Source organism: Cervus canadensis, chromosome X, assembly GCF_019320065.1.
Source record: "Cervus canadensis isolate Bull #8, Minnesota chromosome X, ASM1932006v1, whole genome shotgun sequence".
Classification (NCBI taxonomy): Eukaryota; Metazoa; Chordata; class Mammalia; order Artiodactyla; family Cervidae; genus Cervus; species Cervus canadensis.
In genome coordinates, this window is record NC_057419.1 from 11847237 (window position 1) to 11869411 (window position 22175).

At 51.2% G+C, this 22175-nt stretch overlaps 1 long non-coding RNA gene across 1 annotated transcript; it reads left to right on the plus strand.

Moving 5' to 3' along the window:
• Positions 1-5335: 5335 nt before the first annotated feature.
• LOC122435463 lies at positions 5336-15468 on the plus strand. Its single transcript, XR_006267674.1, has 3 exons — positions 5336-5346; positions 6547-6556; positions 15323-15468. It is a non-coding gene; the product is annotated as an uncharacterized LOC122435463 (long non-coding RNA).
• Positions 15469-22175: the final 6707 nt, after the last annotated feature.

The following is a 22175-nucleotide window of genomic DNA, read 5'->3' on the forward strand; positions in this document are numbered from 1 at the left end:
GTGATACTACCGTCTCCTCATCAAAACTGAGGTCCAGCACGTTGCCTCAAAAAAAAAAAAGAAAAAAAATAATACTCTGTGATAAACTTATGGTCACCAGGGGGAAGGATGGGGGAAGGGGTAGTCAGGGAGTCTGGGATGGACATGGACACACTGCTGTATTTAACATGGAGAACCAGCAAGGATCTGCTGGACAGCACAGGGAACTCTGCTCAATACTCTGTAATAACCTGATGGTCACCAGGGGGAAGGATGGGGGAAGGTATAGTTAGGGAGTCTGGGATGGACATGGACACACTGCTGTATTTAACATGGAGAACCAGCAAGGACCTGCTGGACAGCACAGGGAAGCCTGCTGAATGTCATGTGGCAGCCTGGATGGGAGGGGAGTTTGGGGGAGAATGGATACATGTACATGAGTCCCCTCATGAGTCCCTCATGAGTACATATCCATGAGTCCCTTCACTGTCCTCCTGAAACTATCAGAGCACTGTTCCTCGCCTACAGCCCAGTACAAAATAAAATCAATCAATAATCAAAGAAGAGCGCTTTCCCGAAACCCATCAGGGAGTTTGGATTTTTGAGCACCTGTTGCCCTGACCTCCTTACGCGGCGCTCTGCAGTAAATGTTCCTCCACTACAGCCCCAGGTCAGCAGACCGCCTTCACTGCCCACAGGCACGCAGACTCAGGTTTGGTTCAGGAAGAGCTGGTGCTTTGAGAAAGCAAAAAAAAAAAAAAAAAAGAGTTTCTAAGACGTGTCTGTCAGAGGCCCAAGAAGTCCAGGAAACAATGAGGGCTTTCATCCGGCAGGCTCACGTGGAACAAGATCTCCGCGGAAATGTGGATCGGGTATGGCCCGGTCCCATGTGATCGTCTGCAGCACCTGCTGGAACTCACCGATGCTCAAGAGAAGCCACTTTGTACGGCAAGCGGCGTTTCCTTTCCAGTCTGTCCACCTTGGACTTGAATCTGAGACCTGAGGCTTGGTGACGGGACGTCTGTCAAGACTGGCCAAACGGCTGGGTCCCAGCCCCCCTCTAACGACGTCATATTGGCTTGGCTTGTTTTGAAACCAGCTCCTCATTTATGAAGAGTTGTTGTTCAGTCACTGAGTCATATCCGACTCTTTGCGACCCCATGGACCGCAGCACGCCAGGCCTTCCTGTCCATCACCAACTCCCGGAGCTTGCTCAAACTCATGCCCATTGAGTCGGTGATGCTATCCAACCATCTCATCCTCTGTTGTCCCCTTCTCCCCCTGCCCTCAATCCTTCCCAGCATCAGGGTCTTTTCCAATGAGTCAGCTCTTCACATCAGGTGGCCAGGGTATTGGAGTTTCAGCTTCATCGTCAGTCCTTCCAATGAATACTCAGGACTGATCTCCTTTAGGTTGGACTGGTTGCATCTCCTTGCCGTCCAAGGGCCTCTCAAGAGCCTTCTCCACCATCAGACTGCAAAAGCATCAAATTCTTTGGTGCTCAGCTTTCTTTACGTTGCAACTCTCACATGCGTACATGACTGGTAAAGAAAAAAAGCAAGCACTCCCCACAAGGTTAATTTTTCAGTCCGTTTTGTTTGCCTCGTTAGTTTCCATTGCCCACACTAGAAACTTGAGCAGTGATTTTTATGCTCCAGGGGAAACAATGCTGAGTAAGAAGTCGAGTTTGAACGACTCGCCAGGAGACAGCATGTCCCACAACCCTGGAAGAGGAGGAAAGAGACCAGCGTCTCCCGCCCAGGTGTGCCAAAGGGGCAGTCTGGGCAACGCGGGGCATGAGCCGCACACCGTATTCTCCACTCGCCCAGCCCAACGCACGGATGAACGACGCGATCCCTGTTTCCAGAGCCCAACAGGCAAAAATCTCATTCCTTTTCAAGGATGCAGAGCGCAAGGACGCTGTGTGCACCGCCCCCACCTCCCCGAATGTCAGTTGTTGCAGTCTGAGATACGCCAACACTTTCTCCGAAGATGTAGCTGGCAGGTGGGGGCGGGGTGGCGATGCAGTTAGGTAGAGAACAAGAGCCGCCTTGCACACGTTTTCTGGAGCTGAAAGCAGGAGAGAGAGGAGGCCCCTGAGTGTATCCTTCCCATTGCTCTGTCTATTTTGGGATCCAAACTGATTCCTGTTAAAATATGCATGCCGACGTTTTGTGTTTAACAAAGGCCGGCCCGAGGAAGCATTTGCGTGGTCTCCTCCGTCTCTGAAATCGCGCACCGGTGTCCTGCATCACTGGGCCATGATGGGAGGAAGGAAGATTTTTGAGAAGGATGCAGAGACAGAAGTTGTGCTGGGAACTGCACCCAGGAGGGAGAGGGGAAACTTGCTGGCTTCGTGGCCCCTGGGGGGCAGACTCCCCAATAGCCTTTGAGAGGAGACGACAGGACTGAGAGATGAGGTGGGGTGGTGGGATGGGACTCGCAGAGGATGCCCTTAAACCCACCAGCTTGGGAGACTCATGTGCAAGGAGAGCATATTTTTGAAACTTGCTTCTTTTCTGTTGTGTGAAGAAAATCATACTGTAAAGCCTCAAATTCTGGTGACATTTCATTTCCTACAGGGAAGCTCAGCTGGTGAGGAATCTCTATGTACTTGAAAAAAACACTGTTAAACTAAGTCCAGCTCAGTCACTCAGTTGTGTCCAACTCTTTGCGACTCCATGGTCTGCAGCACGCCAGACCTCCCTGTCCATTACCAACTCCTGGAGTTTGCTCAGTCATGTCCATCGCATCGGTGATGCCATCCAACCATCTCATCCTCTGTCGTGCCCTTCTCCTCCTGCCCTCCATCTTTCCCAGCATCACGGTCTTTTCTGGTGAGTCAGTTCTTTGCATCAGGTGGCCAAAGTATTGGAGTTTTATCTTCGGTATCCATCCTTCCAATAAATATTCAGAACTAACTTCCTTTAGGATGGACTGGTTGGATCACCTTTCAGTCCAAGGGACTCTCAGGAGTCTTCCCGAACTGCAGTTCAAAAGTATCAATTCTTCGGTGCTCAGCTTTCTTTATAGTCCAACTCTCACATCCATACATGACTATTGGAAAAACCATAGCTTTGACTAGATGGACCTTTGTTGGCAAAGTAATGTCTCTGCTCTTTAATATGCTGTCTAGGTTGGTCATAACTTTTCTTCCAAGGAGCAGGCATCTTTTAATTTCATGGCTGCAGTCACCATCTGCAGTGATTTTGGAGCCCAAAAAAATAAAGTCAGCCACTATTTCCACTGTTCCCCCATCTATTTGCCATGAAGTGATGGGACCGGATGCCATGATCTTAGTTTTCTGAATGTTGAGCTTTAGACCAACTTTTCACTCTCCTCTTTCACTTGCATCAGGAGTCTCTTTAGTTCTTCTTTGCTTTCTGCCATAAGGGTGGTGTCATCTGCGTATCTGAGGTTATTGATATGTGCCCCAAGGTCAATGTTTGAAGCTGTGATTTAAAAGGTAAAAAGAAAGACGTGAAATTAATTTTAAGAATCTATCTTATTTATCCAGTATATCAAATATGAAACTTCCTTGGTAGTCCAGTGGTTAAGACTTTATTTCAAATATATCGGGTGCAGGTTTGATCCCTTCCTGGAGAACTAAGATCCCACATGCCATGCAGCCCCCCCAAAAAATGTCACGGTTTTAATCTGCAATCTATAAAAAAATGATCAACCCGAGGGTTTACCTTGGGGAGGTCTTTGAGGTCGGGCGTGTGTATCACCCTCTCAGCCCACTGGGTTCGGACCTGACGTGTCTTGAGCCCTGGCGCTCGGGGGTTTGGGTGAAGAAGACGGTCTTTTGCTGATGGAGAGCTGGCCCGCCTTTCTGGTTGGTGGCCATCACACAGCAAGTCCCGTCTCTGCCATGGGGGTTTCTGCAAGCCTCTGCCAGAGGGCCCCGCCATTCAAGATACATTCTTGGAATCCTGCAGCCTTCTTCAGGTCGTCAACATTTTCCGTGAAAGATTCAGAAGCTCCTGGAACAAGTGACTCTTTGGTCCTTACTGGGAAAGTCGCTCAGTCATGTCCGACTCTTTACGACCCCATGGACCGCAGCCTGCCAAGGTTCTCCTCTGTCCATGGACTTCTGCAGGCAGGAATACCGGAGTGGGTTGCCATTGCTTTCTCTGTCGGTCTTTACTTAGTGGTGGGCGGAAAGGAAACTGGGTGTGAAGGAAACTGGGTGTGTGTGGCTGGCAGAGAGCCACCCCCTGCCCCGTGTGGGTGTCAGGCAGGGTGGGTCTCAGGTGGCAAAGAAATCCTGTACATGGCGTTTGCCACTGTTGTAAGTGAAAGTGTGTCCGACTCTTTGCCACCCCATGGACTATAGTAGCCTGCCAGGCTCCTCTGTTTCTGGGATTTCCCAGGCAAGAATACCGGAGTGGGTGGCCATTCGCTTCCCGGGGGGGATCTTTCCCACCCAGGGATCGAACCCGAGTCTCCTGCCTTGACAGACGGACTCTTCACCGTCTGAGCATGCAGGGAAGCCCGCTCATTATCCTGACAGCCCTGTCCCCATTCTACAGATGAGAACACTGAGACCCAGAGAGGGTCAGTGGATAGCCCCAGGTGTGCCCCTGGGCAGTGATTCCACCCTCCGAGCTCCTGGCCACTCCTGTGGCCCCCTGTCTCCCCACCCCACCCCACCCCAGGGGGGGTTCCTGCTCAGTCAGACGGAGCAGTGGAAGTGTTTGGGTGTTTCACCATAAAGTGATCTGCTGCGAAATCGGAGCCCGGCGCCTTTGAACTGAATTTTTGCAAAGTGGGTTTAAAAGCAGAGCCGAGGCTGCGGTCAGAGCAAGTTCTGACCTTTTAAATCCTCCCTGGGGCTTCCGCCCTGACCCTTCCCCGTCTCACCCCGATTCTGGTTCCCTCAGCTGGAGACAGAGGGCATAGCTCACCGGCCCTGTAAGAGCTTAAAACAAGAAACTCCTGCTTAAGCACATTCCAGCCAAATTGGGCTCCCCTCTATTGCCAACTGTGAACATTTAGTCTCTGCTCTCCTGTCTGCCTTATTCATCTTTTCTGCTGCTGGAGTTTCCAACGCGTTTCTGCCTCTCAAATCCCTTGGATGTGCCTTGCTAGGAACCGGCAGGCTCATAATTTAAAAGATAAAAAAAAAAAAAAATTTGGACTCCACTCATCTGCATTCCGTGATGGTTTTGACAGGAACTGGACCCGAGTGAACCTTCACTCCATGAAGAAAAGGCTGGCTAATCACTTTAATGGAGCAAACATCGCAGGGACTGGATTCATCTGGTTTTCAGGTCATGGAGCTGTGATGATGGTTTACACGCCTGTAACAGCACATGCCGTTTCACGCGTGTGCGCGTGCCTGCTACGTCGCTTCAGTCGTGTGTGACTCTGCCACCCCGCGGACTGTAGCCCACCAGGCCCGTCTGTCCATGGGGATTCTGCAAGCAAGAATACCTTGGTGGGTTGCCACGCCTTCCTCTAGGGGATCTTCCCCACCCAGGGATTGAACCCATGTCTCTTAACATCTCCTGCATTGCAAGGAGGGTTCTTTACCACTAGCGCCACCAGGGAAGCCCCATGCTATTTCATACATGTAGCAATAATAGCTGATTTTTTTTTTCAAGAGTGTTGGTTTAGCTATCACGTCCTTAGGTAGTGCAAATGTCATGCCTTTTTTTTTTGCTTTGTTGTTGGGTTTCTGTTTGCCCAGGCATGGTTTCCCCAGAGCCTGTTGCAGCCACGCAGACCTGGGAATGTATAATTATGATCGCATCTCTTCAAAATCCTACGCATCCTGCACTTCAACAGTTCTGAGATGTTGGCGCTCTTACGTAACAAGCCAACCCTAGGTCGAGAGCTTCCTAAAAGAGAAAAAAAGCTTTTCTGAATCAACAAGCAAAAGTGGGCTGTAAATTCCCTAAAGATAACACTGACAGGATAAACAAACATTCCACATTTGGAAACAGACGCACGTGAAATAAAGCCTCAGGTTTGGGGAGACGGTGAACGGTCAGGGACATATATTCTAGTCTGAGAAAAAGAAGTGGAAATTGCAGATCTGTGCGTAAGCTGTAAGGAGCCCGCATGCTGGTGGCAATGCAGTTACCTTTGAGTTAATCGTCGGGAAGATGAAAGAATACAAGAGTGTGGCTTTTGACTTTTAATATGATTTTTCAGTAATAACTCTGTAGGAATAATTTACTAATTCGGGACAAGTGTCTTCCAAAGCCTATTAAGATATAGCTCTGGTAGATTAATTGGCACCATCTCCTCGTGCTTCTCTCTTTAACAAAACGAATAAAAATATTTCTCATGCATGTCATAAATATTAGATAACTTAAAATTGGGTTTTCCCTTATTGTGGGGCTGATATTTTTAGCACGCATCCAAAAAAATGTGACATTGGCTCTTCCAGATATATTTCCTGGGTTCTAGCCTGATAATTAGTCCTTAATTTCACTAGGATTATTTTCCCCAGGCTCCCCAAAAAAGTGCACGCTAATTATGAATTATCCTCACTTGTTCATTAACGCAAGCCCTCAAAGGGCTTCGTTGAGACGACAGTTTATGAACCTGAAACAGGCTCTCCTATGTTCTTAAAATCATTAAGGCTTTCAAAATATTTTACATGCAGAACGTTCCTATGAATTTACAGCAACCTTGCACGTAAGCCGACTCCCGGTCATTTTACCCTTTGTCCCGACCCATCCTTTCAGAATGAGCACAGACAGTCCCGTCTGTAACCACCGAGGCCGTGGAGTGAACGCCTCCCAGCGGGCGATGACATCTGTCCTTTTTGGTGGCTCATCGCCCACCCCGCTCACAGACGGCTGAGACGTAGTCCACCTTGGCATGCAAGACACGTCGAGGTGTGGACAAAGGTGGGGAGCATCGCCTTGGCTGGATGACCCCCCCCCCAAAATGCAGAGCATAAGCCCCTTAGAGTGGGGTCCGTCTGTCTCCACTGCCTTCCCTGGAGGATCCACACGGCTGCCTCTCCCACCCTTCCCTGGGTCCCCAGCAATGTTCAAATGAAGGTGCCTCCTGTTTGGTAGGTTTTCAGAAATAGATCACTGGTGATACACGCACGTGCATACACACACATACACACACAGTGGAATACTACTCAGCCATTAAAAAGAAGGAAACTTGGCCATTTGCAACGAGATGGATGGACTTGGAGGATACTACACCAAGTGAAATTAAGTCAGCCAAAGACTGTTTGATATCACTTATATGTGTAATAGAAAAAATAAATATATAAAGCCCTTGCACTGCAGCCAGAGAGTAGCAACCACTTGCCGCAACTAGAGAAAGCCAAGGCATAGCAACCGAGTCCCAAGCAACCCAAAAAATATATTTGAAATAATTTTTTTTTTTAAGAATTAAAAAACTAGTCCACAGGGCCTGTGAGTCTGTGGCCTCGCACGGCAGGAGGGACTCTGCTCAGCTCAGCTCTTTCTCAGTCGCGTCTGACTCTTTGTGACCCCATGGACTGCAGCACGCCAGGCCTCCCTGTCCATCACCAATTCCCAGAATTTACTCAAACTCATGTCCATTGAGTCGGTGATGCCAACCAACCATCTCATCCTCTGTCGTCCCCTTCTCCTCCTGCCCTCAATCTTTCCCAGCATCAGGGTCTTTTCCAATGAATCAACACTTCCTATCAGGTGGCCAAAGTATTAGAGTTTCAGTTTCAATGGATATTCAGGACTGATTTCCTTTAGGATTGACTGGTTGGACCTCCTTGCAGTCCAAGGGACTCTCAAGAGCCTTCTCCAGCACCACAGTTCAAAAGCATCATTCCTCAGTGCTCAGCTTTCATTATAGTCCAACTCTCACATCCATACATGACTACTAGAAAATCCAAGCTTTGACTAGACAGACCATTGTTGGCAAGGGATGTCTCTGCTTTTTAATATGTTGTCTAGGTTGGTCATAGCTTTCCTTGCAAGGGGCAAGTGTCTTTTAATTTCATGGCTGCAGTCACCATCTGCAGTGATTTTGGAACCCAAAAAAATGAAGTCTGACACTGTTTCCACTGTTTCCCCATCTATTTACCATGAAGTGATGGAACCGGATGCCACAATCTTAGTTTTCTGAATGTAAAACTTTAAGCCAACTTTTTCACTCTCCTCTTTAGATGTCATCAATTACAGATCTGGAGACAGAACCCTTGTCTTGGGTGGTCTGAGCAGGCCCCTGGAGTCCCAAGGACCCTTGTAAGAGAAAGGCAGGAAAGTCAGGAGCGGAAAAGGAGATGTGAGCCTGGAAGAAGAGGTCCGAGTCAGGATGGTGATGCTGCTTCACTTTTGGCTTTGAAGATGCAGAGAGGGGCCAGGAGCCAAGGAAAGCAGGGGCCCTCTAGGACCTGGAAGAGACAGAAAAACAAGAGGGTCCACACACACCGCCCCCCCGCCCCACCCAGAGCCTGGAGAAGGACCTGGCCCTGCCAACAACCTGTTTCAGACTCCTGACCTCTAGCCTGGTGAGAGCTTCAGCGTGTGTTGCTTTAAAGCTCTTTCAGCTTGTGGTAATGATAGCAGCCACGGGCGACCGATGCGGGGAGGATTAAGGACCAGTGATGCACCATGCAGGAAGGAAAGAATGCCCAAGGAGGAGTGGAGGTTATTCCTGCCTTCTACGCACCACCTCTCTCCCCCGGGGGCCACTGGACGGAGGCAGGGCACCCAGGTGGGCGTGGAGTCCCAGGAGGGAGGGGGCTCACTCACTGCTTCCTCAGGCCAGCCCTGGAAACCTGCCTGCTTGTAGCTTTCACCTCTTGGGGTTCGATGTGCTAGAACTTCTCGGTCTCCATCATCTCCTCTTTGGGAGGCCAATTCCAGAAGAGCGCTTGTTGCTCAGTCGAGTCCATTCTCTGAAGTTTCCTTGGGAAGAGGGCATGGCAACTCACTCCCGTATTCTTGCCTGGAGAATCTCCATGGACAGAGGAGCTGAAGGGGTACAGTCCATAAGCACACAGTGTCAATCAAAGGGCAGACTAGCCTGGGTGGGCCTGGCCTAATCAGTGGTGTCAATCAAAAGGCAGGCTAGCCAGGGTGGGTCTGGCTTAATCCATGGTGTCAATCAAAAAGCAGGCCAGCCTTGGTGGGCCTGGACTAATCAGTGCTGTCAATCAAAAGCCAGGGTACCCGGAGTGTGCCTGGTCTAATCATGGTCTCCATCAAACCATGGAGGTAGCTTAGTTGGGCCTGGCTTAATCAGTGATGTTGATCAAAATGTAGACTAGCCAAGGTGGGCATAGCATAAAGAGTGGCATCAGTCAAAGGGCAAACAAGCCTGGGTGAGCCTGGCCTTATACGTGCTGTCTATTGAAACACAGGCTACTCTGGGTGGGACTGGCCTAATCCGTGGTTTCCATCAAAAGGCAGGCTAACCTGGGTGGGCCTGGCCTAATCTGTGGTGTCAGTCAACAGGCAGCCTAGCCTGGGTGGGACTGACCGAAACCGCAGTGTGAATTGTAATACCATGGGTGGGCCTGACCTAATGCGTAATGGTTTCGCCAGGATTCATAAAGATCAGACTGGCAGGAAGACCACCAAACAGTGACCATGACCTATTTTTGGCGCAAGTTTGGTTTGGGTAAGTGCTTTGGAGCTTTTCTCGACCCAACCACTGAGCTGGTCGTCACCAATTTGGTGTGGTGTTGATCAAAAGGCAGGCTGGCCAGAGTGGGCCTGGCCTAATCCTTGGTCTCCATGACACAGCAGGGTAGCATGGGTGGGCCTGACTTAATCAGTGGTATCCATCAAGTGGCAGGCTAGCATGGGTGGGCCTGGCCTAATCAGTGGTATTGATCAAAAGGCAGGCTAGCCTGGGTGGGCATCACCTAATCAGTGTGTCAATCAAAAGGCAGGGTAGCCTGGGTAAGCCTGACCTAATCTGTGGTGTCGAGCAAACGTCAGGCTAGCTTGGTTTGGCCTAAATTAGCACGTGGTGTCGATCAAAAGGAAGGCTAGCCAGGATGGGCCTGGCCCAATCCATGGTGCCAATCAAAAGGTAGGCTAGCCTGGGTGGGCCTGGTCTAATTGTGGTTTCCATGAAATGGCAGGTAGCTTAGGTGGGCCTGGCCTAATCAGGGTGTAAATAAAAAGTCAGCCTACCCTGTGTGGGCCTGGCCTAATCCCTCATCTCCATCAAATGGGAGACTGGCCTGCATCAAATAAAGGGTGTCAAAAAAATGCTGGGTAGCCTGGGTGGGCGGACCTAATCTGTGTTGTCAGTCAAAAAGCAGACAGGCCTGGGTGGGCCTTGCATAATCTGTAGTGTCAATCAGAATGTAGACTCCCCTGGGTGGGCATAGCATAATCAGTGTTTCAGTCAAAAGGCAAACAAGCTGAAGTGGGCCTGGTGTCAATTGAAACAGGCTACCCTGGGTGGTCCTGGCCTAATCAGTTGAGTGATCAAAAGGCAGGCTAGCCTGAGGGGGCCTAGCATAATCCATGGTGTCAATCAAAAAGCAGGCTAGCCTGGGTGGGCCTGGTGTAATCTGTGGTGTCCATCAAACAGGAGGCTAGCATGGGTGGGCCTGGCCTAATCAGTGATGTCAGTCAAAAAGCAGGCTATCCTGAGTAGGCCTGGACTAATCCGTGGTCTCCAACAAATGGGAGGTTATCCTGGGTCGTACTAGCCTAATCCATGGGGTCAATCAAAAGGCAGGCCAGCCTGAGTGGGCCTCGCCTATTCCTTGGTCTGCATGAAACAGCAGGGTAGCATGGGTGGGCCTGACTTAATCAGTGGTTTCCATCATTGGAAGGCTATCTTGGGTGGGCCTGGCCTAATCTGTGGTATCAGATCAAAAGCCAGGCAACCCTTGGTGGGCCTGGTCTAGTCCATGGTCTCCATCGAAAGGGAGGATAGGCTGGGTGGGCTGCTATAATCCATAGTGTCCATCAAAAGGCAGGATAGCCTGGGTGAGCCTGGCCTAAACAGTGGTGTTGATCTAAAGGCAGGTAGGACTGAGTGGACCAGGCCTAATCCTGGGTCTCCATCACATGGGGTCTAGCCTTGGAGGGCCTGGCCTCATCCGTGGTGTCAATCAAAAGGCAGGCTACCCAGGGTGATCCTGGCCTAATCCGTGGTATCTATCAGAGGGCAGGCCAGCCTGGGTGAGCCTGGCCTAAACAGTGGTGTCAATCAAAAAGAAGGCTAGGCTGAGTGGGCCTGGTCTCACCCATGGTGTCAGTCAAAAGGCAGGCTTGCCTGGGTGAGCATGGTCTAATCCATCATGTCGATCAAAAGTCATCTAGCCAGGGAGGGTGTGGCCGAATCAGGGGTGTCAATCAAAACACAGGTTACCCTGAGTGGGCCTGGCCTAATCCGTGGTCACCCTCAAGAGGCAGGCAGGTCTGGGTGGGCCTGGCCTAATCAGCAGTGTCAGTCTAAAGTCAGGCTAGCCTGAGTGAGCCTGGTCTAATCATGGTCTCCATCAAACAGCAGGCTAGCATAGGTGGGCCTGGCCTAATGCATGGTTTTGATCAAAGGCAGACCAGCCTGGTGAGCCCGGCCTAATCTGTGGTGTCATTCAAAAGGCAAGCTAGACTTGGTGGGCCTGACCTTTTCAGTGATGTGAATCAGCAGTCAGGCTACCTTGGGTGGGCCTGGCCTAATCCATGGTCTCTATCAAACGGGAGGCTAGCCTGGGTAGGCCTATCATAATCCATGGTGTCAATGAAAAGTCAGGCTAGCCTGTGTGGGCGTGGCCTAATCACTGGTGTCAATCAAGAGGTAGGATATCTTGGATGGAAGTGACCTAATCAGCGGTGTCAATCAAAAGGCAGGCAAGCCTGGGTGGGCCTGGCCTAATCCATGGTGTTAATCAAAAGGCAGAGAGGCCTGGGTGGGCCTGGCCTATTCAGTGGTATTGATCAAAAGTCAGGCAACACTTGGTGGGCCTGGCCCAATCTGTGGTCTCCATCAATCAGGAGGCTACCCTTGGTAGGCCTGTCATAATCCATGGTGCCTTCAAAAAGCAGGCTAGCCTGGATGGGCCTGGCCTAATCCATGGTTTCCATCAAAAGGCAGACCAGCCTGAGTGGGCCTGGCCTAATCCGTGGTCAGTCAACAGGCAGCCTAGCCTGAGTGGGACTGACCTAATGCGTGGTGTCAATCAAAAGCCAGGCTAGCCTGATTGGGCCTGGTCTAATCGTGGTCTCGTCAATGGCAGGTAGCTTCGGTGGACCTGGCCTAATCAGTGGAGTGGATCAAAAGGCAGGTTAGCCTTGGTCAACCTGGCCTAATGCATTGTGTTGATCAAAAGGCATGTTAGCCTGGGTGGGCCTGGCCTAATCCTTGGTCTCCATGAAACAGCAGGGTAGCATGGTTGGGTCTGACATAATCAGTGGTATCCACCAAGTGCCAAGATAGCATGGGTAGGCCTGGCCTAATCAATGGTGTCAATCAAAAGGTAGGCTAGCCTGGGTGCGCTTGCCCTAAACTGTGGTGTTTGTCAAAAGGCAGACTAGCCTGGGTGGGCTTGCCCTAATCAGTGTTGTCAACCAAAAATCAGGCCACCCCGGGTGGGCCTGGCCTAATCAGTGATATCGATTAAAAGGCAGGCTAGCCTGAGTGGTCCAGACCTAATCCTAGGTCTCCATGAAACCTCAGGGTTGCATGGGTGGGCCTGTCTTAATCAGTGGTGTGGATCAAAATGCAGGCTAGCCTGGGTGGGCCTGGCCTAATCAATGGTGTCCATCAAAAGGCAGGCTAGCCTGAGTGACCAGGCCTAATCCTTACTCTCCATGAAACGTCAGGCTAGCCTGTGTGGTCCTGGCCAAATCATTGGTGTCCATCAAAAGGCAGGCTAGCCTGAGTGGGCCAGGCCTAATCCTTGGTCTCCAAGAAACAGCAGGCTAGTCTGAGAGGGCCTGACCTCATCTGTGGTTTCCATCAAGTGGCAGGCTACCACGGGTGGGCCTGGACTAATCCGTGGTAACAATCAAATGTCAGGCTAGCTTGGTTGGCCTAAATTAGCACGTAGTGTCAATCAAAAGACAGGCTAGCTTGAGAGGGTCTCCTGTGATCCATTGTATCGATCAAGAGGCAGGCAGGTCAGGGTGGGTCTGGCCTAATCCATGTTGTCAATCAACAGGCAGAGTGCCCCGGGTTCACTTCAGTTCAGTCGCTCAGTCGTGTCCGACTCTTTGCGTCCCCATGAATCGTAAAACGCCAGGCCTCCCTGTCCATCATTAAGTCCCGGAGTTTATTCAAACCCATGTCCATCGAGTCGGTGATGCCATCCAACCAACTCGTCCTCTGTCATCCCCTCTCCTCCTGCCCCCAATCAGTCCCAGCATCAGGGTCTTTTGCAATGAGTCAACTCGTGGCATGAGGTGGCCAAAGTACTGGAGTGTCAGCTTCAGCATCAGTCCTTCCAATGAACACCCAGGACTGATTTCCTTTAAGATGGACTGGTTGGATCTCCTTGCAGTCCACGGGACTCTCAAGAGTCTTCTCCAACACCATAGTTCAAAAGCATCAATTTTTCGGCACTCAGCTTTCTTCACAGTCCAACTCTCACATTCATACATGACCACTGGAAAAACCATAGCCTTGACCAGACGGACCTTTGTTGGCAAAGTAATGTGCGGGCCTGGCCTAATCCATGGTGTCAATCAAAAGTCAGACTAGCCTGGGAGAGCCTAGCATAATGAGTGGTGTCAGTCAAAAGGCAATCTAGCCTGGTTGGGCCTGGTCTAATTACTGGTGTCAATCAAAGTGTAGGCTTGCCTGGGTGGGTGGGTCTGGCCTAATCAGTGCTGTTGATCAAAATAAGGCTACCCTGGGTAGGCCTGCCTGATGAGTGGTGTCAAGCAAAAGGCAGACCACATGGGTGGGCCTGGCCTAATCTGTGCTGTTGATCCAAATAAGGCTACCCTGGGTAGGCCTGCCTGATGAGTGGTGTCAAGCAAAAGGCAGACCACATGGGTGGGCCTGGCCTAATCTGTGCTGTTGATCAAAAGGCAGTCTAGCCTGGCCTAACCCATGATTTCAGTCAAAAGACAGGCTATCCTGAGTAGGCCTGGCCTAATCCGTGGTCTCCATCAAAGGGAAGGCTATCCTGGGTGGGACTAGCGTAATCACTGTTGTCAATCAAAAGGCAGGCTAGCCTGGGTGGACCTGGCCTACTCAGTGGTGTAGATGAAAAGTCAGGCTACCCAGGGTGGGCCTGGCCTAATCCATTGTCTCCATCAAATGGGGAAGCTACCCTGGGTGGGCCTGGCATAATCCATGTTGTCAGTCAAAATCACACTAGCCTGGGTGGGCCTGGCCTAATCAGTGGTGTTGATCAACAGCTAGTGAAGCCTGGTTGTGCCTAGCCTTATCCATGGTGTCAATCAAGAGGTAGGCTAACCTGAGTGGGCCTGGCTTAACACGAGGTGTCGATCAAAAAGCAGGCTAGCCCTGGTACACCTGGCCTTATCCATTGTCTCCATCAAATGGCAGTCTACCCTGGGTGGGCCTGGCCTAATCCATGGTCTCCATCAACTGGGAAGCTAGCCTGGGTGGGCCTGGCCTAATCAGTGTTGCTGATCAAAAGGCACACTATCGTGAGTGGGTCTGGCCTAATCTGTGGTGTTGATCAATAGGCAATCTAGCCACAGTGGGCCTGGCCTAATCATTAGTGTTGAACAAGGGCAGGATACCTTGGGTGGGCCTGGCCTAATCAGTGGTGTGATCCAAAGGCAGGCTAGCTTGAGTGGGCCTGGTCTAATCCATGGTCTCAATCACAAGGAGGGCTAGCCTGAGTGGGCCTGGCATAATCCATGTTGTCAGTCAAAATCACACTAGCCTGGGTGGGCCTGGCCTAATCAGTGGTGTTGATCAACAGCTAGTGAAGCCTGGTTGTGCCTAGCCTTATCCATGGTGTCAATCAAGAGGTAGGCTAACCTGAGTGGGCCTGGCTTAACACGAGGTGTCGATCAAAAAGCAGGCTAGCCCTGGTACACCTGGCCTTATCCATTGTCTCCATCAAATGGCAGTCTACCCTGGGTGGGCCTGGCCTAATCCATGGTCTCCATCAACTGGGAAGCTAGCCTGGGTGGGCCTGGCCTAATCAGTGTTGCTGATCAAAAGGCACACTATCGTGAGTGGGTCTGGCCTAATCTGTGGTGTTGATCAATAGGCAATCTAGCCACAGTGGGCCTGGCCTAATCATTAGTGTTGAACAAGGGCAGGATACCTTGGGTGGGCCTGGCCTAATCAGTGGTGTGATCCAAAGGCAGGCTAGCTTGAGTGGGCCTGGTCTAATCCATGGTCTCAATCACAAGGAGGGCTAGCCTGAGTGGGCCTGGCATAATCCATGGTGTCAATCAAGAGGTAGGATATAGGATGTGAGGGCGATCTGGTTGCGACATCTGTCACCCCATTGATCGCCAGGGTTGATTCGGCTGATCTGGCTGGCTAGGCGGGTGTCCCCTTCCTCCCTCACTGCTCCATGTGCATCCCTCCCGAAGCTGCGTGCTCGGTCAAAGAGAACGACCATCCCCGATAGAGGAGGACCGGTCTTCGGTCAAGGGTATACAAGTAGCTGCGTTCCCCTACTAGAACCTCCAAACAAGCTCTCAAGAGGCAGGATATACTGGGTGGGCGTTGCCTAATCAGTGGTGTAGATCAAAAGGCAGTCTTGCCTGGGTGTACCTGGGCTAATCCATGGTCTCAATGAAATGGCCGGCTATCCTAGGTCGGCCTGGCCTAATGCGTGTTGTCAATCAAAAGGCAAGCTAGCCTGTGTGGGCCTGTCCAAATCCCTGGTCTCAATCAAATGGTGGGCTAGCCTGGGTAGGCCTGGCCTAAACGATGGTGTCAATCAAAAGGCAGGCAAGCCTGGGTGGGCCTGGTCTAATCAGTGGTGTCATCAAAAGCTAGGGAAGCCTGGTTGGGCCTGGCATAATCAGTGGTGTCAATGAAGAGGAGGGCTAGCTAGAGTGGACCTGTTCTAATCCATGGTGACAATCAAAAGGCAGGCTCCTCTGGGTGGGCCTGGCCTAATCAGTGGTGTTGATCAAAGGCAGGCTGGCCTGTGTGGGCCTGGTATAATCCTTGGTCTCCATGAAACCTCAGGATAGCCTGGTTGTGCCTGGCCTAATCCATGGTTTCAATCAATATTCAGGCTACCCGGTGTGGGCCTGGCCTAATCCATAGTCTCCATCAAACATGAGGGTAGCTCAGGTGGGCCTGCCCTAATCCATGGTGTCAATCAAAAGATTGGCTAGGCTGGGTGGCCTTGCCTAATCAGTGGTGTTGATCAAAAGGCAGGCTAGGCTGAGTGAGCCTGGTCTTATCCTTGGTAGCCATGAATTGGTACACTAGCTGGGGTGGGCCTGGCCTAATCAGGGGTGATAATCAAAAATCAGGCTACTGTATTTGGTCCTGTCCTAAAGTGTGGTCTCTATCACATGGGAGACTAGCCTGGGTGGGCCTGGCATAATCCCTGTTGTCAATCAAAAGTCAGACTAGCCTGGGCGGGCCTGGCCTAATCTGTGGTCTCCATCATAAATTAGGCTAGACAGGGTGGGCCTGGCCTAATCCTTGGTTTCAATCAAAAAGCAAGCTAGCTTGGCTGGGCCTGGCTTAATCAGTCTTGTCAATCTAAAGGCAGGCTAGCCTTAGTGGGTCTGGTCTAATCCTGGTCTCCATCAAATGGCAGGCTAGCCTGGGGGGACCACTCTAATCCATGGTGTCAATCAAAAGGCAGGCTCCCTGGGGTGGCCCTGGCATAAACCATGGTGTCAATCAAAAACCAGGATAGCCTTGCTGGGCCTGGCCTACTTAGTGGTGTCGATGAAAAGGCAGGCTAGCCTGAGAGGCCCTGGTCTAATCGTGGTCTCCATCAAACAGCAGGCTAGAACAGGTGGGCCTGGCCTAATCAGTGCTGTCAATCAAAAGGCAGGCTGCCCTGGGTGGGCCTGGCCTAATCAGTGGTGTCAATCAAAAGGCAAGCTGCCCTGGGTGGGCCTGGCCTAATCAGTGCTAAGGGTCAAAATCCAGGCTAGCCTGACTGGCTTGGTCCAATCCAGGTCTCCATCAAATGGCAGGTATCTTAGGTGGGCCTGGCCTAATCAGTGGTGTCGACCAAACCAAAGTAGGCTAGCCTGGTGGGTCTAGGCTAATCCGTGGTGTCAATCAAAGCAAACTCTTCCCTGGGCGGGCCTGGTCTAATCCATGATGTCAATCAAAATCAGGCTAGCCAGAGTGGGCCTATTCTAACCAGTGGTGTCGATCAAAAAACAGTCTACCCTGAGAGGGTCCAACGGCAGGCTACCTGTGTGGGCCTGGCCTAATCCATAGTCTCCATCAAACATGAGGGTAGCTCAGGTGGGCCTGCCCTAATCCATGGTGTCAATCAAAAGATTGGCTAGGCTGGGTGGCCTGGCCTAATCAGTGGTGTCAATCAAAAAGCAGTCTAACCTAGGTGTGGCTGGCATACACCCTGGTGTCAATCAAAAGTTAGCCTAGTCTGAGTGGGTCTGGTCTAATCTGTGGTCTCCATCACACAGGAGGCTAGCCTGGGTGGGCCTGGCATAATCCATGGTATCAGTCAAAAGGTAGGCTAGCCTGAGTGGGCCTACCCTAATCCTTGGTCTCCATGACATGTTAGGGAAGCAATGGTGGGCCTGGCCTAATCCGTGGTGTATGATCAAAAGGCAGGTTTGCCTGGGTGGGCCTCACCTAATCCATGGTCTCCATTAAAAAGAAGGAAATCCTGGGTGGGCCTGGCATAATCAGTTGCGTCAATCAAAAGGCAGGCTATCCTTGTTGGGCCTGGCCTAATCAGTGGTATTGATCAATAGCCAGGCTAGCCTGAGTGGACCTGGTCTAATCCCGGTCTCCATCAAACTGCAGGCAAGCCATGGTGGGCCTGGCCTAATCAGTAGTGTCGATCAAAAGACAGGCTAGCCTGAAAAGCCTGGTCTAATCCTTGGTCTTCATGAAATGGCCTTGTAGCATGGGTGGGCTTGAGTTAATCAGTGTGTTGATCAAAGGTCAGGCTATCCTGAGTGGGCCTGGTTTAATCTGTGGTTTCAGTCAAGTGTCAGGCTAGCGTGGGTGGGCTTTGCCTAATCCGTGGTGTTGATCAAAAGTCAGGATAGCCTGGGTGGGCCTGTCCTTATCCGTGGTGTCAGCTGAAATGCAGGGTATCCTGGGTGGTCCTGGCCTAATGCGTGGTGACGATCAAAAGGCAGGCTAGCCTGTGTGGGCCTCGTGTAATCGTGGTCTCCATCAAAGGCTGGTGGCTTAGGTGGGCCTGGAGTAATCAGTGGTTTCAATGAAAAGGCAGGCAAGCCTGGGTGGGCCTGGCCTTATCCATGGTGTCAATCAAAACTAGGCTACTGGAGTGGGCCTAGTCAAATCTGCGGTTCACTCAAAAGGCAGGTTAGCCTGGGTGGACCAGGCCTATTCCATGGTGTCAATCAAAAGGCAGGCTAGCCTGGGTGAGCCTGGCCTAGTCTATGGTGTCAATCAAAAGGCAGGCTAGCCTGGGTGGGCCAGGCCTATTCCATGGTGTCAATCAAAACGCAAGCTAGCCTGGGTGGGCCTGGCCTAATCAATGGAAGGGTCAAAAGGCAGGCTATCCTGAGTAGGCCAGGCCTAATCCGTGGTCTGCATCAAGCAAAAGGTTGTTTAGGCGAACCTTGCTTAATCAGTGGTGTCAATCAAATGGCAGGCAAGCGTGGGTGGGCCTGGCCTAATCAGTGGTGTTGATCAAAAGTTTAGACTCGCTTAGGTGGGCATAGCATGAATAGTGGTGTTAGTCAAAAGGCAAACAAGCCTCGATGGACCTGGCTTATGTATGGTGTCAACTGAAACGCAGGCTACCCAGGGTTGGCAGGGCCAAATGCATGGTGTCAATAAAAAGGCAAACAGCCTGGGTTGATCAACAGGCAGTCTAGCCTGGGTGAGCTAGTACACTCCCAGAGTTTACTAAAACTCATGTCCATTGAGTTGGTGATGCCATCCAACCATCTCATCCTGTCATTGCCTTCTCCTCCTGCCCTCAATCTTTCCAGCATCAGGGTCTTTTCCAATGAGTCAGTTCTTCGCATCAGGTAGCCAAACTATCGGAATTTCAGCTTCAACATCAGTCTTTTCAATGGTATTCAGGACTGATTTCCTTTAGGATGGACTGGTTGGATCTCGTTGCAGTCCAAGGGACTCTCAAGAGTCTTCTCCAACACCACAGTTCGAAAGCATCAATTCTTCAGTGCTCAGCTTTCTTTATAACTTAACTCTCATATCCATACATGACTACTGGAAAAACCAAACTTATCCTAAACTTATCCATGGCCTAATCCATGGATTCAGTCAAGAGGTAGGCTATCCTGGGTGGGCGTGGCCTAATCAGTGGTACTGATGAAAAGGCAGACCACCCTGTGTGCGCCTGGCCTAGTCAGTGGAGTGGATGAAAAGGAAGGCTAGCTTGAGTGGGCCTGTTCTTATCCATGGTGTCAATCAAAAGGTAGGCTTGCCTGGGTGAGCCTGGCCTAATGCATGGAGTCCATCAGAAGGCAGACCAGCCTGGGTGGGCCTGGCCTAATCCATGGTGTCCATCGTAAGGCAGGCTATCAAGATGGACCCAGCCTAATCCGTAGTGTCAATCAAAAGGCAGGCCAGCCTGGGTGGACTTGAACTAATAAGTGGTGTTGATCAAAAGGAGGGTAGCCTGAATGGGCCTGGCCTAATCCATTGTGTGAATCAAAATATAGACAGGCCTGGGTGGGCCTGGCCTAATCAGTGGTTGCAATAAAAAATCAGGCTACTTTTGGTGGGCCTGGCCTAATCCGTGGTCTCCATCACATGGGGGCTAGCCTTGGTGGGGCTGGCTTAATCCATGGTGTCAATCAAAAGGCAGGCTAGCCTGGGTGGGCCTGGCCTAATCAGTGGTGTCAATTGAAAAACAGGCTATTGTGGGTGGGCCTGACCTAATGCATGGTGTTGATCGAAAGCCAGGATAGCCTGAGCGGGCCTCGTGTAGTCGTGGTTTCCATCAACGACAGGTAGTTTAGGTGAGCCTGGAGTAATCAGTGGTTTCGAAAAAGGTAGACAAGCCTGGGTTGCCTAGGCCTTATGCATGATGTCGATCAAATGGGAGGCTAGCCTAGGAAGGCCTAGGCTAATCCATATTGTTGATCAAAAAGCAGGCTAGCCTTGGTGGGCCTGGCCTAATCAGTGGTATCAATCAAAAACCAGGCTAGCCTGACTGCGCTTGGTCTAATCGTGGTCTCCATCAATGGCAGGTATCTTATGTGGGCCTGGCCTAAGCAGTGGTGTCAATCAAAAAGAAGGCTAGGTTGATTGGGCCTGGTCTCACCCATGGTGTCAATCAAAAGACAGGCTTGCCTGGGTGAACCTGGTCTAATCCATGATGTCAATCAAAAGTCACTCTAGCCAGGGAGGGTGTGGCCTAATCAGTCGTGTCAATCAAAACACAGGCTACCCTGAGTGGGCCTGGCCTAATCCGTGGTCTCCCTCAAGAGGCAGGCAGGTCTGGGTGGGCCTGGCCTAATCAGCAGTGTCAGTCTAAAGGCAGGCTAGCCTGAGTGGGCCTGGTCTAATCTGGTCTCCATCAGGCAGGCTAGCATAGGCGGGCCTGGCCTAATCTGTGGTGTTGATCAAAAGGCAAGCTAGTCCTGGTGCGCCTGGCCTTAACAGTGGTGTTGATCGAAAGGCAGGCTAGAAGGAGTGAGCGTGCCCTAATGAGTGGTGTCAATCAAAAGGCAGGCTAGCTGGGCGGGCCTGGCGTAATACATGGTGTCAATTGAACCAAAGGCTACCCTGGGTGGGCCTGGCCTTATGCATGGTTTTGATCAAAGGCAGACCAGCCTGGTGGGCCAGGCCTAATCCGTGTGTCATTCAAAAGGCAAGCTAGCCTTGGTGGGCCTGACCTTTTCAGTGGTGTGAATCAGCAGTCAGGCTACCTTTGGTGGGCCTGGCCTAATCCGTGGTCTCCATCAAATGGGAGGCTAGCCTGGGAAGGCCTATCATAATCCATGGTGTCAATGAAAAGTCAGGCTAGCCTGTGTGGGCGTGGCCTAATCACTGGTGTCAGTCAAGAGGTAGGATAACCTGGATGGAAGTGACCTAATCAGTGGTGACCTAATCTAAAGGCAGTCTGACATGGGTGGGCCTGGTCTAATCAGTGATGTCCATCAAAAGCTAGTGAAGCCTGGTTTCACCTGGCCTAATCCAGGGTGCCAATCAAAAGGCAGGCTAGCTTGACTGGGCCTGGCCTAATCCATGGTATTGATCAAAGGCACTCTTGCCTGGGTTTCCCTGGCCTAATCAGTGGTGTCCATCAAAAGCTAGTGTATCCTGGGTGGACCTGGCCTAATCCATGATGTCAATCAAGAGGTAGCCTCTCCTGGGTGGGTGTGGCCTAATCAGTGGTGTCAATCAAAACGCAAGCTAGCTTCAGTGTGCCTGGTTTAATCCATGGTGTCAATCAAAAGACAGGCAAGCCTGGGTGGGCCGGGCCTTATCAGTGGTGTAAATCAAAAGGCAGGTTACTCTGGGTGGACCTCACCTAATCCATGGTCTCCATAAAACTGGAGGAAAGCCTGGATGGGCCTGGCATTATCAGTGGTGTCGATCAAAAGGCAGGCTAACCTGGGTAGGCCTGGCCTAATTCATGGTGTCGATCAAAAAGCAGGCTCTCCTTGGTAGGCCTGGCCTAATCAGTGGTATCGATCAAAAGCCAGGCTAGCCTGAGTGGGCCTGGTCTAATCCTGGTCTTGATGAAACCGCAGTCTAGCCATTGTGGGCCTGGCCTAATCAGTGGTGTCAATCAAGAGACAGGCTAGCCCAAAAAGCCTAGCCTAAGCCTTGGTATTCGTGAAACAGCCTTGTAGCATGGGTGGGCCTGAGTTAATCAGTTGTGTCAATCAAAAGGCAGGTTATCCTGAGTGGTCCTGACCTACTGGATTCAGTGAAGCAGCAGGCTAGCGTGGGTGGGCCTGGTCTAATCCGTGGTGTCGATCAAAAGTCAGTATAGCCTGGGTGAGCCTGTCCTTATCCGTGGTGTCAACTGAAACGCAGGTGTCCTGGATGGTCCTGGCCTAATGCAAGGTGTCGATCAAAAGGCAGACCAGCCTGAGTGGGCCTGACCTAATCCGTGGTGTCAATTGAAACACAGGCTACCAAGGGTGGGCCTGACGTAATACGTGGTGTTGATCAAAAGGGAGGCTAACTGG